Below are 25,136 nucleotides of genomic sequence, written 5' to 3' on the forward strand. Positions count from 1 at the left end.
CAAAGATCCTGAAGTGACTCACATCTGTTCTCTTCCTGGAGAAAGCCTCCTTAGGTGTCTTCATCCCCAGTATACGATGTGGGCTTCTATTCTGCAAGTATACCGCTGTATTGCATGCCTCAGCCCACAAAGGAAGTGGTAGGCCTTTCTCATGCAGCATCGCCCGAGCTGTTCCCACAATCGTTCCGTTCTTCCTTTTGGGCAACCCATTTTACTGTGGGTTATGGGGTGCCATCAACTCCCGTTTAATTCCTTTTGCTGCATAGAAGTCCTTAAACTGTTGAGAGACATACTCCCCACCATTGTCGCTTCACAAGGCCCTTATCTTCTTTCCTGATTCTTTCTCAACCAAGGTTTTGAACTCACAAAACCTTGAGAAGGTTTGATCCTTATTCTGCATGAAATAGATCCAGCATCTACGAGAAAAATGATCAATGAAAATAACATAGTACCTTTGTTTAGCAGTGGAGGCTGTCGAGAATGGCCCACACACATCTGTATGAAATCACTCCAGGATTGCTCCAACTTGACTATCTTGATCCTGAAAGGAATATTTTGCATACTTACCCAAGGTACAACCTTTGCATGTATCCACTTGCTCCAGTTTACCCTTGGGGAGTCTGGTAGAAATCTGCTGCATGATCTTCAAGGCCCCATGGTGCAAGTGGCCCAATCTTCTATGCCATAGCTCGCAAACATCTTGGCTTTGCACCAACTCTACTTTGGAACTCAATGCATCACAGTAATCTACCTCCAGCTTGTAAAGATTCTTAACTCGAATCCCAATCCTCTTGGTCTATCCAGTGCCGATGTGTCTTAGGAATGCCTTTCCTTTACTAAAGACTACATCATAGCCTTTGTCTTCCAACATTGTGACGAACACCAGGTTCTTCTTCAGTCCAGGCACATACTTTACATCAGTCAAGGTGAGAGGAGCTCCACGCTCCCTCTGAAACATAAACATACCTTCACCTGAAACACGGTACTTTCCATCATCGTCCATCGCTATGCGCATCTAGAGGTCCTTCTCCTCCAAGGTACTGAAGAAAATCTTGTCACCAGTCATGTGGAATGAGGCTCCACTGTCCAGGTACCAAACACAACCCACCATCGATGAAACCAAGCATGTGATGAGGGTGAAATCCAATTCGAACTGTAAGGCCAGTGCCTCACCATTTGATCCTTTAGAGAATCCCTTATTGGATTTCTTTTGTGGACAATTTGTTGCATAATGGCCCACCTCATGACAATTAAATCATCGCACTTTAGATTTGTCAATATTCTTACCACCATGGGAAGAACTCGATTTGGAATGGGAAGCCTTCCCTTTCCCTTTTCTCGCCTTACTCGCTAAGGCTATATTTTCTTCATCATCATGCTTTGTTGAAGATCCATCTTTGGTGCTTGTCTTGATCTCCTCCTACATCTGATCTGACCACAATTGTTCCCAATTTGGCAGTTTCTCTCTTCCATTTACTGAGTCTTGGTAGCTATACCAGCTCTTAGGAAGACTGAGGAGAGCAAGACTCACCATTTCATCATCGGCTGTCATGATTCCTACACTTCCAAGCTCATCCCTGAAAGTGATGAGCTTGTTCAGATATGTAGAGATCGTGTCGCCCTTTTCACACTTGATTTTCTGAAGCTTGTCTTTCAACATTAGCTTCCTCTGATCGTTGTTGTTCTGATATAGATCCTTGAATGTTTTCCACATTGAAAACTGTGTCTCCTTCCCATGGAGACTCGAGACAATGTGGTCTTGAACTCCCTCCAGAAGAATCCTCCTCGCTCTAGCCACACATTTCTTCCATTCCACCAATTCTTGGGCATTGGCAGCTGCTGGGTTGGGGAGTTCTTGATCAATGAAGTCCTTCAAACCGTTTTCCTCTAATATCGTTTTGGCTTATATGGGCTTGACCTAGGTTCGAAAGAATTATTTAGCCAAACAAATCTCGCAGCTACCAGCCCTTTTGGTAACAGTCCGCGGAGCGAGGACTGAGGTCTCACCCGAGGTAGTTAGGGAGGGTGCTAGAACCAGGTTTCCGTACCCTTGGGATGTCTAGATGTGGTCTGGGGTTTTCCCACACCGTTCCATAGCTTCGCGCTGCTCTATTCGGCGCCGATCCGGACCAGAATAACTCTTACCCTTTATTAGTGCGCTATTTACAGAGTTAATCTACTTGATGAGGTATTATAAGTCAGATCTACTTACTAGGGTCTTTAAGCAAACATTTATTAGAGTTAACCAATTCGCGCATTCAAAATAAACTCAGATTCACATATATTCATAACATAAGCATATGCGCAAAGATCAAACAGTTATATTAACCATACAAAAAGCCAGATCTGCGATATTGAGATTTAACACAGAATTACAGAAGCAACTTATCTTTATTTCCACTTTATCACCAGTACATCCAGATCTTCCTTGCGCACTCAGCTGCAGGGGTCCGCGCACACAACTGCGGACTCTTCCAGGCCTCTGTGCACATAGTTGCAGAGCCTCTATCCACTACCCAATACCCTCGACTCAGACTTACAGACGTTTTTAAACTTTCCTTCTCAAAAACCCATTATATTTCAGATCCAAGATATCATACCAAAAACGAGCTACCTCTACCCATAGAGCCTCGCTGTATTTATACCTTTCCATTGACCGCGATCCATGGGCGGGCCGACTCAAATTATATTTATTTACATTATTTTTGGGCGGACTACCCTTTGACTCAACTTATTATCAATCGCACTCCGCGCATCCCGCAGAGTCTTTACCCTATCTTTACCCAAAATTTCGGGCTTTGTGCCCCATGACCATTGCGCGGGGCTTCTGCTTCCCAACATACCGCTTCCATGCGATCCTTCTAGGCTATATAATTCGAGCTACCATCTAGGGCATACTCGAGTCTCAAGCTGTTGAACGCCATTGGTGAAATTTGAGATGTGATAAGAATTCGATTTCTATAATCAAGAACTTCAAACTTCAAACTTCTCCCTTATTTGTATACTGTTCTCCGCTTTGATCACCTTTGCTCTGATACCATGTAGAAATTCTCACTGTAGATCACCTGATAATGCAATATACTAAAGCAATTCTTGATCTACTTCTAGAAACAAACTTGCGGAAGCTTAATCGATTTTGAGCAAGATCAAATAGAACACATATAACAGATGTAGAAGAAATCAATCACACATGAACACAGAAGAATACTTTGGGGAAAGCCTCAGCTAAAAACCCCGCTATCTGTATTATCATACAAGTGGAAATATCTCCAGATTACACAAAGCTTTAACTCACAAGCTATCCAGCTCTCAGTACAATCCCTCACTGCTGCTCATAGACAGAATAGACACAACATATGCCTTCCTCCTGTTAGCTACCTATACCAATAGGTTTCATATTTCATGATTGGCAAAGAAAGTTCCAAATATGCTCTGCTTTGATGATGCAAAGATCCCATATTTTCAAGGAAAGGCAACATGTGTATATAGCTTGATGTTGTCTCAATTTTGATGGATGGTCCAACAGCCTAATCTGGATCATGCCATGTTTCAATTTTTTGTTGTAGAATAGAGAAAGAAGTCTGTCCAAACTGTTTAATCTTGGCAGACCAGAAGTTAGGTAGAGAATTAAGGTTCCCAACTGCTTAATCTGGGACCTTGGAAGCAATAAGGGTAGTTCTAGATAGAAAATCAAAAGAAAAAGCCAAAAGAAAAGAAAAGGCACATAAGGGTCTGCAAGTCTAAGTGCACCCTCCATGAAGAAACAAAAAATGCTAGGCAAGTAGATGGGTAGGCAGATGGGGTTGCAGAAATGTTATTACTTTCAAATGAGTTCTGTTGGTCTAGCATAAAGGAACATCAGTGGATAGAGAAGCTCCTCTTCTCCATCATGTTGCAGCAAAGCAAAGGAGCATGACTAACTCCCTTTTCTCCCCTTTCACATTCATTACTAACATCCCTTCATCAGTTGTGTTCATGAAAGAATTTAAGGTTTGATGTTGGTTCTTATTCCTTTAAAAGCCACATTTCTTGTCTAAAATTCTTTTCATTTTGATCTACTCCCTAAGCTAAGTTGTTTTTATATAAACTTAGTGATATCACTCCTCATTCACTTCTTCCATTCATATTAACTCCTAACTTCTTAGTATCTAAATCCCCATGTTACCCTTTCCCTATTATTATAAACACTATGGTGTATAAACCCCAAGCATTCTATAAATATCCCTTCCCCCTTGGCATTATAGCCATATGTTCACAGTCAGGGATTAAATTGACATCTGGTCAGTTTAAGAACCCAAACCCTACCCCTCTTCCCCCTTCAGAAGTTATCTAAACCATTAACCCCTTCATTTGCTAAAGAACCTTGTAAAAAAACCCATTTTCACCCCTAACCCGCTTCATTTGCAAAATATACACAAAAACCCACTTTTCCCATTTTACCCAAAGTATTGGCGCAATGCGCGTTTTGATAAAATACTTTGAAAAATTCGCCAAAGTCCACAATCCCGCTGGGCGCGCTTTTCAAACAAATATATTATTTTAATCCCCGCCCATGTCCGTATCAACCTGGCACCTTAACGATCCGTCGACCGTCGGATCCGGCCCTTTTCATCCGACGGCTCTCATGCGTTTCGGACCGGGCCCGACATCCGTGAGTTACCTTCCGAAATTTGTCAGAGGGTGACGTCAGGCCTCTGCCACGCGTCACCCCCAAATCGTATCGGAGCGCCTTCTGACAATTCTACTTCCGTATAGAGAGTGGTGCGATATTATACCACTTACCGTTTCCGGTTTCTGTGAACCCGCCTTGCCAACGTCACTACCACGTCATTACCGCGTCACTGCTACATCACCGCCGTGTCAGCGCCCCCGTCCGCCACTGCTCTGACCTGCCCTCCACCTCACCATCCCCGTGGACCACTCTCAAGCCGCCACATCACTCGATGACGTCATGCTGACGTCATCTGACCTTGACCCCACCTGATGACATCATGCTGACGTCATCCAAAAAAAGCGCCAAATAACCCAAAAATCCATATTTTGGCCGAAAAGTCGTGTTTTTCATTACTTTTACAAAAATGACTGTTGCACCTCTGCATGCATTTTACGACCAAACAAGCGTCAACCTGCTGAATTCGACCCGAGGACCGTTGGTGCGCCAATTCCACCTGCATTTCTGACTATTGCCGACAGTTTACCAGGTATTTATCCCAGTCATTCCCTCTGCGCCTAGTTTTATCCTGCATTCTCCAACAATAACTAAAAGAGTAAGAAAACACTGTGTTTACCGCTAAATGCCCTGTGGCTAGCCTCCATTTTAAGTTGTAAAGTCGAAATTCGCCTGCAGAGCCTTGTTTACCCAATTTTTTACAAAACATACAGTTAGTTCGCGCATTCGTGAACTGAGAACCCAAGCTGCACCAATTCACCGTAAAGAGTGTTTTTAAGGCCAAGCATTTGCCATATCAGTGCTTTGTGCAATGTTTCAATTGCTGCCATTGCCATTTTATCCTCTGTTCCTCAGTAAATTACCTCTCTTTCCAAGAAATACTCCTTTGTGTTGCTCTGCACAGTAACACCAGTTCATACCAACATTATCCTAAAGTAACCATGGATGCACCAGTAGCTCCTGTAGCCTTGAATATTGCTCCATTAAATTCCCCTCAGAGAGAATTGGAATGGCAACCATTAGCAGACCTGGATTATCAAATATCAGAAGAAATGGTAATGCACAGCAAGTACCACATCCACTTGTTAAACAAATTGAAGATTAAACACGAGGCTGGAACAGATGTATTGGGCATTTGGGATTCTTTCCTCCCTATCTTCAAGCTCCCTCAGGTCAACCAGTTTCCTGACCTAATCCACCTATGTGCTGACTGCTACGACGCCACTCAGAGGGCTGTGATTGACCCTTCAGGCTCAGTTGTCTTTTATATCACCCCTGAAGCCATCAGAGAGATGCTGCACTTCAAAACTGATAAGAAACTAGTTCCTTTATCACTGGAAGATCTGATAAAGCAAGGAGCTAAGCTGACAGATGCTCAGGTCACCAAGCTGAATCAATTGTACATTGACTCTGACACTGTGAGGTATCCTCCCATTTCTCATGTATACCTCAACCAATTGGGCAGGGACCTTGTAGACATGATCAGTCCCATTTTGGGCTATAATTCAATTGAGTTTGTTGATGAAACTGTGTTGGTGATGATGCTCATGTTCTCCCCTGGCAAGTCTCCAATCTGCTATGACTATGCCACCTACATATCTGACAAAATACATGAGCAATTGATGAACTTGGCAAGAGAAAGGGTGTTCAGATACACCTCCTACATCTACCACTTAATTTTGTATTATCAACATGAGAAATTTCATTTTGCTGTGAAGAGAGTGGATGCACAAGGCAATCCAAGGTCAGTAGTCTATTGGTCCTCTGCTATCCACTGTAGATCTTGTTCTCCATACACTTATTGTGAGTTTATAGACCTTTTCATCCACCCAGCCATGTCTCTGCTTCTGAGCTCACCTCCTCCTAGACTAACTGATGAGATGCAGAGGATTCTTCAGCTGTCCAAGGTATACAACATTGGGGATTGGTACTATTACCAAAACCACACAGTCATCAGAATATATGGGTGTGAGTTGCCCCCATACAGATTGCCTAAATATGTGCCCATGAGATTGTTTGCCCTTGAATACTTCAGGCAGTTTGGGAATGCTGATGTGCTACATTTTTCAGGCAAAGGCAAGAAAGCACAGCTCAAAGTAAGAAACCAATTAGGCCACTTCATTTACAACAAAAGGGAGGAAGGTTGGCAAGAAGCAGACAGAATGCTAGAATCCCTTGGCCTACAGACCAGTTTCCTTTGGAAACCTTATGACCCCAATCACTTCATAACTTTAAGAAGGGTCAAGTATAGGCTGGCCAGTTATGACCATGTAAGGTTGCCTCATATAGAAAAATATGCAAATAAAATAAAGTGGAGGAGAGGCACCTTAGAAGAAGCTGTCACACAAGAAGAATTAAATCAAAGAGCAGTTAAAAATCTCCAAAAGATGGCTGACTTAGAGCTTTGTGCACAAGTATTTGCTCTTCCAGGCACTCAAGTGGGAGCAGCTGCCTCATCCTCCACAGCACATCAGCAAGACTCCAAAGCTACTGATCAAACCTCTAGCAAAGGCAAGGAGAAAGAGATGGAGCCAGAGCAGCCACCTCATGAATAGGTACAGCAGCAGGAAGTGCAGCAACAGCAACAGGTACAACAGCAACAAGGGGGGCAGCAAGAAAAAGAACAGCCAGTGCAACAAGAGCAAACATCACAGGCCCCAAAATCCACCGGGCAGCAAGCTCAGGACACTCTGCCTCCTAGGCAGGAGACAACAGTGGAGGCCTCAGTCCTCCAAACCCCACAAAAAGAAGACATAAGTAGAAAGAGAGACAGAGAAACTCCCCTCACAACATCAACAACTCATGGGGAGAAAAGACACAGAATGAATCCCCTCTCAGAGGAAGAAATGCCTATAGGGCAATCTTTGGGCATGGGCCCACCTAGTATGGAAGCATCAGCAAGTTCCTTCCAGCAGGAACAAGAGAGGATGATCGGAGGAGAAGTCAGCTCCTCAAGCCAGCAAGGAGGAGGTGAACTGGGCATCAAGCAACAATTCATTGATATAAAGAAGAGGAATGAGCCCATAAGAATACAGCTATATAATCATTTGTTGAAAATGGCTCCCACTAACCAGCAAAGACTAATGTCTGCATATGATGTCCAGCAGGGCAAAATGATCATGAGCCATTTTACGCCAGCAGTGTTGCAGCCGCAGTCAGCTGCAGATTACATAAGGACCAACCTTGAGGTCCTTGCCAAGGACATCCACCCAATGGATAAAATCAAATTACATAAGCAAACGGGTGAGATGGTGTATGCCTCCTTGGCAGATAAGACATTGGAGAACTACAGGCTAGAAAATAGCCTAAATAATACAGCTGCCCAACTTGAGTTGGAGAGAGCATCCTCTCAAGCAAAGGACAACAGAATCAAAGCCTTAGAGGAGATAATCATAGAACTTGGGCATGATCCCAAGGACATCAAGGCTGTACAAGCTTTATTGAAGTTGAGAGATGCAGATATGGCAGCACTAAGGAAAATGGTAAAAGTCCCGGCAACCATTCACCCACAAACTGGAGAAGTTGCCCAGCTAAGACATGACCAAGATGCAGCAGCTATGCTGGTGTCATTATACAAACAGCTGATCCAGACACAGGAGAAATTGGGAGAATCAGAGGCTGCACAGGCTGCACTACAGGCAGCATTACAACAAAAAGAAGGAGGACAAACATCTCAGCCCCCTCCAGAGATAATCAACCTTGAGGAGCCTCCTCAAACTACTGCTCCTCCCACTGAACGGACAGAACAGGCAGCGCCTTCCACATCAGCACCAGCGCCAACAACAGAGCAGGCTCCAAGCCTGGACATGCAGAAACTGAAAAATGAAATCCAAGCCCTGGAAGCCAAAATGGAAGAATTAAATGAGGCCAGGGAAAATTTGGTCAAGTTGAATGAAAGATATGATAAATAAAAACAAAGTGTTGCTGAGAAAGGAAGAGAGATAAAGGCTCTCAAAGAGAAGATAAAGGAGCTGGAGAAGGAGCTCTCACTTGATAAAGTAGTGGCTGAACTCAAGACAGTCCTATGGGCCAACATTGGCCAATCCATAATTGATCAATGGCAATACATTAAGACCATTCATGAGCAAATAGAGCTCATAGGAAAAGCACACAGAGAAATCCAGAGATCAAGGGCATCTCTAGGCAATATGCCTGAGGTTGCCAACATAATGATTAATGTGCTTAATAACAGAACAAGTGCTCAGCTGGCAGCAATGGGAATCTCCAGTAGAACTGAAACCATCCAGCTAATAAAAAGAGTCCTAACACTAAGAAGCCTGGTGCAAACACTAGAAAGAAGAAGCCAGGATATGCAGACAGAGGTTAATAAATTCATGGACAAATTTGTGGCATTGCAGAACAGAGGTCTTCCTAGCTTACTGAACAGCGCAGGAAGACTACTTTCCCATGAAAATTATGCCAAAAGGGTCAACACATTTGCTACAAATCAGATTACAGAAAGACCCAGCACTTCAGAAGAATCAGGGCCAGCATCAGGGCAGAGTCTCTACAACAGGGTTGAGAACCTATTTTTCATCATGAATGAGATCAATCATTTGTTTGAAGTGCCTCCAAATTTCTACAAATACACAGAGGCAGATGAGACTCTAGAAGCAATCCTGAGACATCAATTGCCCACACAGGAGGTCTGGACCAATATGATACAGTTAATACTGTAAACCAGAGCCTGTATTCAAGTCTTTTCATTTTTTTAGTTATCATGCACAGGAAAATTTTGATAAAATCAGCATGTATAGAGAAGAATGGGCTGAGCCAACTCAGCAAAACTATTCGGCCACTAAAGCAGCACTGACAGTCACAGGTGACAGGGCCGAAAAGCTACAGGATGACAGAGCTACAAAGACACGCCATTCATCATTTATAATAGAACATTCAACTGACTCAGTGGCCTCCAAAGGTCAAAAAGTCTTGTGACAGAATTGAAGAGCATTTATGTTGTATTCAAAGCTGTAATAACTTCTTATCTGTTGTTCTGTACAAGTTGGTGAACATATTTATTTCTCAGATGACTCAACGCTTCAGATATTTTGTATCACCGTTTGTATATATTCCCCCCTCGCATAAGTTTGCAGGGGTTGTTGTTGATTTCTCTTCTAGAGTTCTTATGCTGTAACATTTCAGAGTATTAATACAAAAGCTGATGGAATTTCCAAATCTCTGCGTTATCTGAGTCATTGTGGTGTTTTGCTGAGTATTACAGGATTCCTGCGTATTTCATGGCACAATAAGTTTTCCTTAAAAACTCTTCGTAATGTCTTTTTGTTATCTTTTCATAGCTCATTCATGTTCCTGTGTTTCATAGTTAATGGCAGAGAAAAAGAATAGTTCTAGGATTTATTCACAGAATACCCTGAACTCAATCTATGCTGTTATAAATGTCTTTCTTCAGTTATAGTCATAAGGTGTAATTCTTAACTGCTGCACCTCCAAACTATATATTTCACAGTGATTGTTGTTTCAGGAATTCAAGTTTGCTCCTGTGCAATATATCTCTTTCTTACACCCCCAGCTTAGTGGAGAATTCTTAATTGCTTTTCACTGGTTATACACACAGTTCATAATCACAATTTAAATTTTGTTTCATGATGTATTTGAATGGCCCTGCAATTTCAGCAACTCAACTTAATATCTCAGACAACCTGTAACCACAGACTCCATTGCCCAATGGACTAATACTGCCAGAAGACTTCCACCATAGGTATAGAGAGACATCCCTCAACCAAAATATAAAACCAAAACCCCGAACTCATAACTAGCCTAAAATCTTCACAAAACAGAGACAAACCTTAAAGAGAGAGCCCTCTCTGATTACAGTTTGGCTAGAAGCTGTAATCCAAAGATTGGTTAGTGGTTACCCCTGCCGTATTCCCTTGGGAGTCAAAAGGGAACAACCTGGGTGTTAACACCTCCAATCCTCCAAGCCTCCTATTTCCTTGCATAGTTTCTCCTTGGTCCTCAAGCTGCCACCTGTGTGTAATTACCTCACACACTGCACACCAAAATCAGAAATAACTACGCAATCCTCAAGGAATGAATTCCTTTTGCATGCAAGAGATATCCTAATGGAAATATTCCTGCAACTGATAGTACACTGTCCCTTCCTCTGATCTCAGCTGGGTCTCTGACTGAACTGACATGCATGAGTTATCTATGAGAGAATATTCAGTTATCTGAAGTACACTAGTTGCATGCATACATTAACTAATTGAACTCAGAATCAGTTCCATAAACTGTTGGAACTAATCTAACTGGACTTAACTCAGTTAACTGAGCTAACTAATTACAACTCAAAGTATAACTCACCCTGGTCTCCTTAATTAAGGGATAAGTTCCTCAACCCAAAGGGACAACTGTTGCATGTCTTCACATAGACTTCATGTTTGATTTTCTCCAACTAATTAACTCAAGATGAATTAATTAATTATTTTTCAAACAGTTGCTAAGATCAAATTCGAATTTTAATTCTCAATTTTAGTTCAGGGACTAACTAAAATTGGAATGTATCCTGAAATGCTATTTATAGCAATGCTATGTTTAGCGCTTCTATAATTATCATTTCTTGTTGTTATTTTCAACACAAAATTCTTTTGATCTGAATCCCAATAGAAGGCATTCACAGAGTTGAAACATTGCCTCTGCTCTGCACTAGTGCTCACATTACCAAACTTGCAACAACCATTTGAGATCGAGATAGATGCCTCTAACTATGCTATTGGGTCAATCCTTACTCAACAGGGGCATCCAATGGCATATCACAATGAGATACTTTCAAACATAGTCTAGAAGTATCCCACTTATGACAAAGAGATGTATTCCATTGTGCAGGCCTGTAGACAATGGAAGCATTACATTTTGGGGAAGGAAACGATCATCCATATAGACCACTAACCCCTGTAGTTCATACAAACACAAGGGAAGTTGCAGAATGATTGCCATTAGAAGTGTTGCACATACCTACAACAGTTCCATTTGAATATCAAGTACAAGAATGAAAGAACCAATAATGTTTCAAAATCGACCACCGATCATGGCGTTAACCACCGTGCTCGACTCTTGTGGGCATGAGACTTCTGATTGGCCACTTCTCTGCAAAAGCGACCCAGAATTCGACCACAAATACCAAAAGATAAATGAGGGTCAACAAGTTCCAGATTTTCACCTCTAGGATGCACTGTTATGCCACTTAGGACACCTTTGTGTTCCTTCAAGTGAGCATGCCAAGATGATTTGGAAAGCGCACTACAGTTGGGTCACTGGCCATTTCGGTGTCTAGAAAACAATGGTAGTACTGCAGAAGTATTTCTATTGGCTAAATATTCGACAAGATGTCAGGAAGTACATCAGATATTTCACTACCTACACCATTTCCAAACTAACCATCAAGAAGTAAGGCCCTCGAGAAAAAAGGGAACATAAATTTTCCCAGATCCTTCAACGGTTTCCCACCGACGGTGCATCCATATCCAATGGCCACTCTGGAGGCACCACCCCTTTTAAGGTATAAGTAAACTTTGACATTACCATATTTGAGGGCCAAATAGATGCAAACGCCGTAGATAACTAGTTAAATATGCTAGAAGGATATTTTTTTGTTCATGATTTTTCCATCCGGGAAAAGATCACTTTTTCCTTTCTCAAAGTCGTCCCTCACGCCAAGGACTGGTGGGAAACCTACTGTGAGCAAAAGGATGAAAGTATGTCCTCATTGTTTTTAGCCACACCCACTTGGAATTCGTTTCGGGATGCCATCAAGGAGCAGTACTACCCTATCGGGAGCTATGAGGATAAATACATAAAGTGGACCACGCTGCGACAAGGAAGGGACCAAGTGTTAGGATATTCCGACACATAGGAAATAGTTAAGTACAACTTGGTCTAGTATAGAGTTAGGTAAAGTGTGTTTCTTTACTATGTATATTTTGTAACTTACAATCCGACGGTCACGATATGTAGTGATCCGACGGTTCATTCTCTCCTCGGTATTACCGACACTTGATCCGTGGCTTAACACCCGATTGGTCCATGATCTCTATTTAAAGAGCATGGAGGGTCATTTGTAGGGTAATCCGTCTATGAGAGAAGCATATGTAAATTTTCATTCTTTTATTAATAAATTGCCTGAAGTGGCCGCGTTGGCTCAGGCCGTGGACTGTTTCCCTCTTTGAGGGTTTTAACCACGTCAAAATACTGGTGTATTGATCTGCGATCTATTTGTGAGGGGTGTCCTTTGCTGTTCTATCTGAGGAACTTATCCTGTAAATTCCTACATGGTATCAGAGCTATTTGAGGGCCGCGTCCGTTGGTGATCCAAATTTGAAGCCGGTAGAATTGCATCCGACTACCGTTTCCTAGATCTACTACTTCTGACTGCTTTCAGGCCGAGAGGACTGCTCTGTTGTGTTGGGAGCATCTGTTCCAGTGAGGAACCCCTTTTGTTTCACGCGAAAAGGTTTCTAGTAGCCCTAGCTGCGTCATTTTTAAGATCTGGAGGTATACAGTGTTTATTTGTAGTTTACAGTTATTTTCTCTCTGTTTATTTCGGTTTTCGGTTTATTTAGCCTTTTTTATTACCGGATCTATACCTTTCATTTCTGCGTATGCTCTTTGCCCTGCGACTCTGTGTGATCTGGGCAAATTAGAAACAGAAAGGAAGGATTTTTCTCATGCGTATGCTCTTTTCCGCTGCGCCTTAGTGTGATCTTGGAAAATCAGAAACATTGAGGAAAATATTTAGTTTCTGGCTAAAGCTAACTTTGAGCCGCAAGGTTCGTTTTTGAAAATATTTAGTTTCTGGCTAAAGCTAACTTCGAGCCGCAAGGTTCGTTTTTTTTGTATGTTCGTGTTGGGTTTTGTGTTTTTTGTTTTGTAGGGAAAAAGAGTTTTCTCAAAGCAAGCACGCAACCCAAAGCATCAACCCCCCTCTCTCTCTCTCTCTCAAACTTTTTGTATAGCTCACTTGGTGCAAATCTAATTTATGAGAGTAGAGGTCTTGGGTTCAAGTCTCCATTTTGTGGGGGTGGATTTTTCATTTCCGCACATTCTCGCACTTCGTCGGCGACTTCATCAAATTTTCTTCAAAAAGCCATAACTTCTTCATCCGGAAGCCGATTTCAGAACCGTTTTTTTTGAAACAGCCTAATTTTTCGAGATCTTTCCATTGTAACACTTAGTTTCAGCATATATAGCTTCAATTTTTTTTTTTAAATGGAAATTCCATGCCAAGTTATTCTTGACAGCACCAACTACTTCCAATAGTGGTCCTACATTGTGGATTTACTTAGAAGTAAAGGTCTTTACAGAATAGCCATAGGCCAAGAGACCAAACCGAAAGATGAAGACAAGGCAGCTAAATGGGAAAATAGGCAAGACCAAGCACGTGGGTTGATAGGGATGTCTATTTCTCCAGATCTTAGATTCCATATTGCGGAACTTGATACTCCTGATGAAGCAATGAAACAGATTACTAAAGTCTTTGGAATTAAAAATGAACTTAAAGCCCATCAACTTGAAAATGAATTGCTTACATTGGACCCCAATAATTTTCTTGCATTGAAGATTTTTTGTCCAAGTTCAAGACCCTTAGACTTCTTTTGGAAGGTGTTAAGGTTAAGAAAGAAGATAGTAGCCTTATCTACTCCATTCTTACTAAGTTGGGACCAACCTATTCTGTGTTTGTTTCCACCTTCCTTTCTACAAGAGAAGCCTTCATTTCTCAAGGACAAACCTACAAGTCCCCTTCCTTTGATTCCTTTTGTGATTCTTTAAAAAGAGAACAAGAAAAACTCTTACACCTTGGTCTTCTTCATCTTGGAAACTCTTCTAAGAAAGTGTTAGCCGCCCAGCAACAACCAAATCCAAAGAATCCTAAGAAGTTGTATCCAAACAAGGGTCCTAAGCAATTTCAGCCTCAAAATGAAAAATCATTTCGACAAAATGATAAGACAAATAAAAACAAAGGGAAGAAGACTAATAGACATTGCAACTTTTGTAATCGAGATGGCCACTTAGAATCCAAATGCTTTAAGAAGATGGAAGCCTTGGAAGCAACAATGAAGAAGCATAACATCCATTTGGAGCAATCTTCAACTTCAACTTCATCTTCAGGAATGGCACTTTCTGCATGTGGTTGTCAAGCATCTCGGTCTGGCTATGCACTAAATGTATCTTCTTCTTCTCATTCTCATGAGTGGCTCATTGATTCTGGAGCTTCTTATCACATGAAAAAAAGCAAAGCCATGTTTTCATCTTTAAATGATTGTAACACCAAAAATATATATGTTGGTGATGATAGATCTCTTAGTGTTGTAGGGACTGGAACTGTTCATCTAGACAATGGTCAGTTTAATGATGTATTATGTGTTCCAACCTTATCCTGCAACCTTCTATCTGTATATCAGATAACCCATTCAGGTGAAGGTAAAATCGTTGAATTTTCACCTCACGATGTTGTAATTAACGACCTAAGAGATCCTAGACAGATTTTAGCTACTGGCATTGCTGATGATTCTACAAGGTTGTATAAGTTTCACAACTTTGGGTCATCAAATCTTCCCTCAGTATTTGTTGCTCATAATGATGAAGTGAGCAAACTTTGGCATGAGCGATTTGGTCACTTAAACTATCGCTCTCTTTAGAATCTATGTAAAGAAAATATGGTGACAGGTCTTCCAATGGTATCTTGCAGAGATGGTGTTTGTTCCGGATGTGTACTCGGAAAACATCATTGGGACAGTTTTGAAAAATGTGCCTCTTGGCACGCCTCAGCGCCTTTATAGCTCGTGCATAGTGATTTATGTGGTCCACTTCCAGTTGCTTCATTCTCTGGCTACAAGTATTTCTTAACTTTCATTGATGATTTCTCCAGACGCACTTGGGTATACTTCTTAAAAATCAAGGGTGAAGTATTTAACATGTTCTTGGCCTTTAAGGCCTTTGTTGAAAAACTATCTGGACATCAAATTCTTAAGCTAAGATCTGATAATGGCGGAGAATATGTTAAAAACACATTCATCAACTTTTGCACTGAGAATGGAATTCAAATGCAACATACTGTTCCATATACTCCACAACAAAATGGTGTAGCTGAAAGGAAGAATCGCACCTTAAAGGAAATGGCTAATTGTATGCTTCAATCTAAAGGACTTAGTCTTAATTATTGGGCAGAAGCAATTAACTGTGAAAATTACATAATAAATCGCACTCCTACTAAGGTTTTAAAGAATATCACTCCAGAAGAAGCATGGAGCTCAATCAAACCAGATGTAAGTCACTTTCGTGTTTTTGGAAGTGAAGCATGGGCCCATATTCCAGATGAGAAACATAAAGCTTTAGAACCTAAGAGTGAAAAATGTATTTTTGTTGGATATTCTGAAGATGTCAAAGGATATAGAATTATTCCACTTAAGTCCAAAAATGTTATCATTAGAAGAGATGTAAAGTTTGCTGAAAATATATCGGCTTGCGAGCCTAGTTCGACGGATGTGCCACCTCTCCCTATCTCTTCTACTTTTGAAAATATTTCTTCTTCAGATGATGAAAGCGAGGATGAAAATCCTCCCCTACCTTCTCAGGATCCTCCTTCATCTCCTCAGCTTCCAAAATGGGTCCATGCTACTCGGGATGCAACAGGTGATCTTGCCAGTGATCCTACAGATCAACGACGTACACGTTCTCAGTTCGAGAGAGCCTCTTCTTTACTGGCTCAAGCTTCAGTGAATTATGATCCTGACACCTTTGCAGAAGCTTCAGGTCATCCAGCTTGGGAAGCAGCTATGAATGAAGAATATCATTCATTATTGGCAAATGATAAATGGGATCTTGTTCCTCTACCAAAGGGACGAAAACTTGTTAGATGCAAATGGGTTTACAGAACCAAGTATGGACCAGATGGGAAAGTTGATAAACATAAAGCTCGTCTTGTTGTTAAGGGTTTTTCACAAGTTGAAGGCATTGACTATACTGAAACCTTCTCCCCTGTTGCCAAAATGAACTCTATCCGCCTTGTTCTTTCCCTTGCTGCCTCTTTCAAATGGGAAGTCCATCAGCTAGATGTTAAATCCGCCTTCTTGCATGGGGACTTGCATGAAGAAATATATATGGAACAACCTATTGGCTTTATACAAACAGACTCCAGCCTTGTATGTCGGCTTAAGAAATCCCTTTATGGTCTCAAGCAAGCTCCTCGAGCTTGGTATGCCAAAATGGATAACTTTCTTTTAGAAAATGGCTTTTCTAGGTGTCATTCTGACAATACCGTCTACACCAAGAAAGTGGGCAAGTCTCTTATCATTCTTGTTCTTTATGTTGATGATCTTATCCTGACTGGTAGTGATCCCAACCTTATAAACCATGTGAAGTCTAGCCTTAAAAGGAAGTTTGAAATTATAGACTTAGGACACTTACATTATTTTCTTGGTCTTCAAGTCTTGCAATCCAAGGAAGGTATTTCCCTTTCCCAATCCAAGTATGCCCGTGATATTCTACGCCATTTTCACATGGAAGACTGTAAGCCATCCCCTTCTCCCTTTCAGTCTGGAGTCAAACTTTCAGTCACTTGTACTTCTCCTGAAGTTGATGCTACCTTATACCGTCAACTTGTAGGAAAAATTTTGTATCTAACCCATACTCGTCCTGACCTTTCCTTTGCTATTGGCCTTGTTGCTCGGTTTATGCAAAACCCACGTGAAAGTCATTGGAAAGCAGCTAAAAGAATACTTCGTTATGTTCGAGGTATAGTTCAGTTTGGGATTCATTACAGTGCCGAAGCATCTCCTCTATTGGTTGGTTTCACTGATTCCGATTGGGTTGGTGACCCTGATGATTGGAAGTCTACTGTAGGTTATGTGTTCACTCTTGGTTCAGGACCTATTACATGGGCTTGCAAGAAACAAGGTGCCATTTCTCTTTCTTCAGCAGAAGCAGAGTATCGTGGTGCCGTAGAAGCTAGTAAGGAAGCCTTGTGGCTTCGTCAGATCCTATCAGAGTTTGGCTTTCAGTAGCAGCATCCGACTACACTTTGGTGTGATAATCAAAGTGCCATTCAGCTATGCAAAGATCCAGTCCAACATCAGCGCAACAAACACATCGAACTGCACATGCACTTCATCAGAAAGCTCATTCACGACCATGTTCTTGAAGTGCAATATTTTTCAACAGATGATCAAGTTGCAGACATCTTTACAAAGGCTCTCACAGAGGCGAAGTTCACTAAACTTCGATTTATGGTTGGAGTTCAGGAAGTTGTCACTAAGGGGGGATAGGCTCTAGTGCCTCCTTCCTTCTCCTATTGCGTCATATTTGTAAATCCTTCAATCCTATCCCAAGTTGTTCTTAAGGGGGGATGTTAGGATATTCCGACACATAGGAAATAGTTAAGTACAACTTGGTCTAGTATAGAGTTAGGTAAAGTGTGTTTCTTTACTATGTACATTTTGTAACTTACAATCCGACGGTCATGATATGTAGTGATCCGACGGTTCATTCTCTCCTCGGTATTACCGACACTTGATCCGTGGCTTGACACCCGATTGGTCCATGATCTCTATTTAAAGAGCATGGAGGGTCATTTGTAGGGTAATTTGTCTATGAGAGAAGCATATGTAAATTTTCATTCTTTTATTAATAAATTGCCTGAAGTGGCCGTGTTGGCTCAGGCCGTGGACTGTTTCCCTCTTTGAGGGTTTTAACCACGTCAAAATACTGGTGTATTGATCTGCGATCTGTTTGTGAGCGGTGTCCTTTGGTGTTCTGTCTGAGGAACTTACCCTGTAAATTCCTACACCAAGACATTCCAGGGTTTACCAATGTTTTTCATACCCTTCACACGAAGTTGGGTATCAAGTATTATGAGAAACATCTGGTACTCAAGTACAACAGCTACTTACACAAGTACATCTGGGATGAGATGGAGTTCCTGGACATCTCCTCGCTTGATACGCTATCAAGATCGAGCAGCAGCTTAAACAGAAAAAGTGAGACTTTGGATTTGAGAATCAAAGCAAGGGAAAGGTGCCCCCAAACTGCAAAAAAAGGACAAAGCCAAGGCGGGGTGGCCTAGGATAACCCACCAAGGCCGCAAGCAAAGAACAACACTGCGAAGCCAAAGAAGGACACAGGAAAATGGTGTGAGTTCCATAAGAGCTCCACTCACAACACAAGTGAGTGTCGGTCCAAGCAGTCACTGGTGGCCGAGCTAAAGGCTTCTGAATCAGATGCATGTTCTGACTCTGAGTCAAAACCTGAAATGGGGAATGAAAAAGGGAAGCATATTATTAATGCGGATCCCAATGCCACCGTTGCTACCACGAAGATCTAGAAGGAAGTACTCGAAGATCCAGAGGCAAAGGAGTGCCACTTCCACTCTTAGATGTGGGTAAAGGGTTCCCGACTATAGTTCATTGTCGACAACAGGAGCCAAAATAACCTCATTTCAGTAGAGGTCGTGAAGTGGCTGGGCTTACCAACCACAACACACCCACAACCATACACCATTGGGTGGCTTCACCAAGGACGAGACCTCTGCTTCAGCCAACAATGATGCCTTCCATACAACATCAAGACCTTCACAGATGAGGTATTATGTGACATTGCTCCTCTTGATGTTTGTGATGTATTATTAGGCCAACCATACTTGTGGAAGCGACACGCCATGTATGAGTGAAGGCCTCGCATTGTTATTGTTACCTTGGGAAATAAGTTGTACATGATACCAGAGGTAGCACTGTCTACCAACCTCTCTTTTATTACTGCAAAACAATGCAGTAAGCTCATTTTCAAAACCGGGAAATTTGTTTTCCTTATGATACGCCCTTAGGGAAAGAATAAGACGGTGGCCACGATCGCCAGACAGGGCCCCTCCGCATGACAACAATAGATGGACAAGGTCGTGGCAGAGTACGACGACATCTTCACCTCCCCACAGGGGTGCCTCTACACCGTCAGTTCAAGCACTCTATCGATATGACCCTAGGTGTGTCGTTTCCCAATGGAGAAATCTATCGATGCTATGTTCTGGATAATGACAAAATCAAGAGGCAAATTGAGGATCTACTGCAGAAAGGTCACATCTTACCGAGTTCATCGCTCTGTGGGAGCCTGATCGTGTTGGTACAGAAGAAGGATGGCACTTGGAGACTCTATATCAACTATCAGGCATTGAACAAGATCACTGTTTGGAATAAGTACCCGATCTCATGGATTGATGACTTTCTGGACCAACTCAAAGGGGCCAAATATTTCAGCAAGATTGACTTGAAGTCCGAATATCACCAGGTACCAACCGAATCCTCTAATGTGTGAAAGACTAGCTTCAAAGCCAAGGAGGGCCTTTTTGAATCGATGGTTATTCCTTTTGGGTTGACAAATGCTCTTGCAACCTTCATGAAGCTGATGGATTACATCTTGCGGCCATTCACCAACTCATTTGTAGTGTTATACTTGGATGACATCCTGATCTTCAACCAGAGTTGGGAAGAGCACCTCCACCACATCCGATAGGTTCTCCAAACACTGCGACAACACAAGATGTGTGTCAATTTGGAGAAATTCACTTTTGGCATGACCCAAGTTCAGTATCTGAGATACATTATTGATGAACAAGCGGTGCATGTGGATCTAGCCAAGATCCAATTCATTTGGGATTGGCCAGCCCCAACCACTCTAACAAAGCTATGAAACTTTTTGGGTCTTGCCAATTTCTATCGTAGATTTGTGTTGGGGTTCTTTCATATCACTTGGCCCTTGAGTCAAGTCACCAAGGGAGGAGTGAGAGCAAAATTCTTTTGGTCTGAATCTCAACAGAAGGTGTTCACAGAGTTGAAACATTGCCTCTGCTCTGCACTAGTGCTCACATTACCAAAATTGCAACAACCATTTGAGATCGAGACAAATGCCTCTGACTATGCTATTGGGTCATTCCTTACTCAACAGGGGCATCAAGTGGCATATCACAGTGAGATACTTTCAAACACAGTCCAGAAGTATCCCACTTACGACAAAGAGATGTATTCCATTGTGTAGGCCTACCGACAATGGAAGCATTACATTTTGGGGAAGGAAATGGTCATCCACACAGACCACTGACCCCTGGAGTTCATAAAAAAGCAAGGGAAGTTGCAAAATGATCACCATTAGAAGTGGTCCACATACCTACAACAATTTCATTTGAATATCAAGTACAAGAATGAAAGCACCAATAATGTTTTAGACTACCTCAGCCGACCACCGATCATGGCATTAACCACCGTGCTTGAATCTTGTGGGCATGAGACTTATGATTGGCCACTTCTCTAGAAAAGTGACCCAGAATTTGATCACACATACCAAAAGCTATTAGAGGGTCAACAAGTTCCAAAATTTCACCTCCAAGATGCACTGTTATGCCACCTAGGACACCTTTGTGTTCCTTCAAGCGAGCATGCCAAGATGATTTGGAAAGTGCACTACAGTCGGGTCGTTGGGCATTTCAGGGTCGAGAAAACAATGGTAGTGCTGCAGAAGCATTTCTATTAGCTGAATCTTCGACAAGATGTCGGGAAGTACATCAGATCTTGCACTGCTTGTGCCATTTCCAAATCGACCATCAAGAAGCAAGGCCTCTATAGTCCACTACCTACCCCTACTCGACCTTGGGAATCCATCTCCATGTATTACATGTCGAGCCTTCCTTCTACTAAGCATGGTAACGATTGTGTTTTTGTGGTCGTCGATAGATTCTCGAAGATGGCCATTATGGTGGCCTGCAAGAAGAATATCACAGCAGAAGCCACTGCTAAACTCTTCTTTGAATGAGTGTGGGTACACTTTGGGATCCCATAGTCTATCATCTCAGATCGGGATAGTAGGTTCCTCAGTACATTTTGGTTGAGTCTCTAGTCGATGCTCAACACCAAGCTCACTAAATCCACATCTTTCCATCCTCGAACTGATGGCGAGACAGAGGTCGTCAACAGGATGATCGTACACATTATACGCATGTACAACTCAAAGCATCCACGCACATGGGATGAGAGCCTCCCCTATGTCCAGCATAGCTATAATGATCTCTCCATAACCCTTTCCAGGTGAGCTTGGGATTCCATCCACTATGTCCCATTGATGTAGCCATACCATTTGTAGCTACTCAAGCATAGTCGACTCATGTCGAGTCTGTTGCCGACAAGGCAAACAACTTCATTGAGCACATTCAACACATCTTCCAACATGTCCATGACATATTGGACATAGCCAATGTTAAGTACAAGTAGTGACATGATCAACATCGGGTGCCACATAAGTTCGAGGTGGGCGACAAAGTTTGGTTACATTTGCAGAAGGAGCGCCTCGTTGGGCCCCATTGTAAGCTTCTCCTGCTCCGATATGGGCCATACACCATCACCAAGGTAGTATAGGACAATTCCTTCGAGCTTAGTATTCCACCATTCCTTGGTCTTCACCTAGTGTTCAATGTGGACCGCCTTCGACCCTACTTTCCACCATTGTTGGATACATCTGACATTGCAGAACAACTCACACCAACAAAGTTAAACCCAGACTGCATGGAACAAGCCACAACTGATCGAATCATGGAAACACAGATCAAGAACACCCAACAACAAAGGATCCAACTATATCGAGTTGCCAAAGCAGACCAACTCCTTCACCAGGTCAAGTGGCTCACTAGAGGCCAAGTTCTGCAAAAGTTTCCTCATCTCATGGAGGAACTCAATACAATGGGGACCATTGCTTCCTAAGGGGGGAGGAATGATCCAGGTGGATATTGGTGGCCACCTTCCTTTTCCACTTGGACCCCCACCATTGTTTCTTTCATTTTTTCAATTTCCTTAATTGTAGCACAATTTACTATTTTTGGCAGTTTTTTGGGTCGTGAATTTCTGGAGCCGTTTTGAGGCCCTAAACGAAGTTTTTTTGGGAAAACCACCGGTGGTGAAAACTAACTTTCTAACTTAATATTAACCATCAACAATTGTAGTCCTCGAATAGGTCTTTCTAATTAGGTATCGTGTGTGCCAAACTGATATCGTATGCCAAAGTTAGGACTCCGGGAAGTTAATGTACCAACTTACCCCAACGGGGCCCATAGTTTGGTGTTTCATCTCCTAGGGTTAGGATTTTGGATGTTTAGGGTTTTCCATTGTTTCTCAATAATAAATAGGCCCTCAAGCCTCATTGTAACATAGTTCAAAGGCATGTAGCTGCCACATCTCTTCTTAGAGATAAGCTCCCATCGCTCGAGCTAGTCTTATTCCCATTCTGTTTGTAAGCATATTTCAGTATATGATATTAATGAAATGAAGTGTTATTTCTACTGCATCTCTATATTTATGGTTATACCTGTAATTTGTTGCTTTCCTGTTTAAATTCAGACCAGTGGTATCAAAGCGGTTTTTCTCTTTCTCTGTTTTTTTCTTTGCATGTCCCCAACGAGGTTGACATATAAGGAGTTAGGGCTTGAACTGGTCAAACCTTTGCAAGACTAGCCTCACAAATCCTGACGAACTCCCATGGGGGATGAAAATAAAGACAAGGGAGCAAGGGATCTTATCAAAATATTGCTCGAGGAGGCGCTCGAGAAACAAAGGAACATAACTTTTCCCAGATCCTTCAACGGTTGCCCACCGACAACGCATCCACATCCAACAACCACTTTGGAGGCGCCATTCCTCTTAAGGTATAAGTAAACTTTGACATTCCCATATTTCAGGTCCAAATAGATGAAAACACCATAGATAACTGGTTAAATCTGCTAGAAGGATATTTTTCTGTTCATGATTTTTCCAGCCGGGAAAAGATCACTTTTTCCCTTCTCAAAGTCGCCCCTCATGTCAAGGACTGGTGGGAAACCTAATGAGAGTAGAAGGATGAAAGTACGTCCTCATTGTTTTTAGCCATACACACTTGGAATTCATTTCAGGATGCCATCAAGGAGTAATGCTACCCTGTCAGGAGCTATGAGGATAAATACATAAAGTGGACCACGCTGCGACAGGGAAGGGACCAAGACATGCCGAGGTTTACCAATGTTTTTCATACCCTACACACAAAGTTGGGTATCAAGTATTCTGAGAAACATATGGTACTCAAGTACCGGAGCTGCTTACACAGGTACATCCAGGATGAGATGGAGTTCCTATACATCTCCTCGCTTGGCACGACATACAGACACACTGTCAAGATCGAGCAGAAGCTTAAACAGAAAAAGTGAGACTTTGGATCTACGAATTGAAGCAAGGGAAAGGTGCCCCCAAACTGCAAAACAAAGGTCAAAGCCAAGGCATTGCGGCCCAGGATAACCCACCAAGGTCGCAAGCAAAGAACAACACTGTGAAGCTGAAGAAGGACACGGGAAAATGGTGTGAGTTCCATAAGAGCTCCACTCACAACACAAGTGAGTGTCGGTCCAAGCAGTCGCTGGTGGTTGAGCTGAAGGCTTCTGAATCAGATGCATATTCTGACTCTGAGTCAGAACCTTATAAGGGGAATGATAAAGGGAAGCAGATTATCGATGTGGAGCCCAATGCCATCGTTGCCACCACGAAGATCCAGAAGGAGGTACTTGAAGATCCAGAGGCAGAAGAGTGCCACTTCCACTCCCAGATGTGGGTAAAGGGTTCCCCACTACAGTTCATTGTCGACAACGAGAGCCAAAAGAACCTCATTTCAGTAGAGGTCGTGAAGCGATTGGGCTTACCAACAACAACTTACCCACAACCATACACCATTGGGTGGCTTCACCAAGGACAAGACCTCCCCATCAGCCAACAGTGACGCCTTCCATATAACATCAAGCCCTTCACAGATGAGGTATTATGTGACATTGCTCCTCTTGATGGTTGTGATGTATTATTAGGCCAACCATACTTGTGGAATTGACATGCTAAGTATGAGTGAAGGCCTCACATTGTTATTGTTACCTTGGGAAATAAGTTGTACAAGGTACCGTAGGTAGCACTTCCTACCACCCTCTCTTTCACAATGCAGTAAGCTCATTTCCAAAATCGGGATTTTTTTTTTCCTGATGATACGCCCTTAGGGAAAGAAGAAGATGGTGGCGACGATCACTAGACAAGGCACCTATTCACGACAACAACAGATGGACAAGGTCATGGAGGAGTATGAGGAGATCTTCACCTCCCCCACAGGGTTTCCTCTGCACTACCAGGTCAAGCACTCCATCGATATGACCCCAGGTGCACCGCTGCCTAATAGACCAATCTATCGGTGCCCTGTTATGGAAAATGACGAAATCAAGAGGCAGATTCAGGAGCTACTGCAGAAAGGTCACATCCGACTGAGTTCATCACCCTGTGGGAGCCCAATCTGTTGGTATAGAAGAAGGATGGGACTTGGAGACTCAGTGTTGACTATCGGGCGCTGAACAAGATCACTGTCTGAAATAGGTACCTGATCCCATGGATTGATGACCTTCTGGACCAATTAAAGGGGGGAA

This window comes from Pinus tabuliformis, chromosome 4_2, assembly GCF_031772625.1.
Source record: "Pinus tabuliformis cultivar Carrire ecotype Pingquan chromosome 4_2, CPIR1, whole genome shotgun sequence".
NCBI lineage: Eukaryota > Viridiplantae > Streptophyta > Pinopsida > Pinales > Pinaceae > Pinus > Pinus tabuliformis.